The following is a 2030-nucleotide window of genomic DNA, read 5'->3' as shown; positions in this document are numbered from 1 at the left end:
AGAAGATGAAGCTAACGGAACTTAAAACTGAACTCAGTAAACGCAAGTTAAAAACAATGGGCAACAAAAGTGAAGTGATAACGCGATTGAGAGCCGCGTTAAATTTCGAACATGAACATGGGGCCTCAAGAAGTGGAGCACAAGGAGAACAAATCGGCGAAGATGACGATAGCGCGAAAGATGATAACTTAACCGAGTCCAGTGGTGAAAGTAGTGACGAGGAATCTGGAGACGACGATAGACGAATTGGACGCAATAGACGGCATAAATCCAGTAGACGGCCTCGTAACATACTCACCTTTAAAGACGTAGAAGAATCGATGGAGTCCTTCAGTGGTGATGATCACATCAGTATTGTTCGATGGATCAACGATTTTGAAGAAGTGGCAGAGATGTGCGAGTGGAGTGAAGTCCAAAAAGTGACTTATGTGAAACGCATGCTCAAAGGTCCAGCAAAGTTGTTTGTTACTTACGAGAAGTTCAAGAAGTGGTCTAAATTGAAGAAAGGTCTCAAGGAAGAGTTTGCTGAGATCAACAATAGCCACAAAATTCATCAAGAGTTAGCTAAGCGCAAAAAGAAGCCTGATGAATCGTTTCAAACGTACATTTATAAAATGATGGACATAGCCTCCCAAGGTGACGTAGACGTACGGTCAGTAATTCAATATATTGTGACCGGAATTCCAGACGATCCTGTAAACAAGATTATTCTTTACGGGGCCAAGACGATCCGTGATCTTAAACAGAAGATTCTCGAGTATGAAACAATGAAGAATGAAATGAAGGCGAAGACGAAAAGTGTAAAAACGGACGAGAAGAAAAAATCAACAAAATTCAGTAGTGCAGTGAAAAGTGGTGACTCTAAACATTGTTTTAATTGTGGTGGAAAGGATCACTTCAGCAGAGAGTGCCCCGACAAGAATAAAGGACAGAAGTGTTTCAAATGCAAGGAGTTTGGTCACATTGCAGCAAGATGCACAGTGAAGCTAACTGAGAAGAACACCTCATCATATGCATCGTTTCAAATACCTCGAGGAAAGCAGCGGAAGGACGTAGAGATTGGCAATCAGAAGTATTCAGCAATCATCGATACAGGAAGCGATCTAAGTTTGATAAGTAGAAAAACATTTATAAAGCTAGGATCTCCCTCACTGGGGCAAGATACGAAATTCGACAGGCTAGGCGCGAGCAATGATTGCACGTTTGCATCGTTCGAGACAGTCATGATTATTGATAAAGAAGAATACAAAATTAAATTCCACGTAGTAGATGATTTTTTAATGAAATATTATGTGCTCATTGGAGCTGACTTTTTAAACCAAGTAGAATTGCGCTCCGTTGCCGGCAAAGTCACAATCCAAAAAATTGTAAAAGTTTTTCCTGAGGATGATGATGAAATTCCCGAGATTTTAAAGATTGACGTAATAGAAAATGATTCATTAGACTTATCGCATATAGACGATATAGAGTTGCGTGAAGAAGTCAGAGAAATTGTTGACACTTACAAGCCAGTGAAGACGCGAGACGTAGGAGTCATGATGAATATCATTTTAACCGATGAAACCCCTGTATATCAGAGAACAAGACGATTGTCATATTTTGAAAAACAGGAAGTAGATAAGCAAGTAGGCGAATGGGTAGAGCAAGGGATTGCTCGCATCTCAAATTCGGAATTCGCGAGTCCTATTGTTTTAGTTGGAAAAAAGAATGGTGAAACGAGAATTTGTGTAGACTACAGAAAATTGAATAAAAAAATCGTGAAAGACCGGTACCCTTTGCCACTGATGGAAGATCAATTAGACCGGTTACAAGGCGCAAGAATATTCACAGCACTTGATTTAAAAAATGGATTTTTTCACGTTGATGTATCAGAAGAAAGTCGCAAGTTTACATCATTCGTAACACCAAACGGGCAGTACGAGTTTTTGAAGATGCCGTTCGGGCTCTGCAATTCACCGTCGATATTTCAAAGATATATAAATGCAGTTTTTCGAGACGCAATCGCGAACAATATCGTGCTCACCTACAAG

The sequence above is a fragment of the Diachasma alloeum genome, unplaced genomic scaffold (genome assembly GCF_001412515.2).
Source record: "Diachasma alloeum isolate Michigan unplaced genomic scaffold, Dall2.0 Dall_scaffold_00965, whole genome shotgun sequence".
NCBI lineage: Eukaryota > Metazoa > Arthropoda > Insecta > Hymenoptera > Braconidae > Diachasma > Diachasma alloeum.
The sequence above is the reverse complement of the archived record's forward strand: the minus strand, read 5'-3'. Positions refer to the sequence as shown.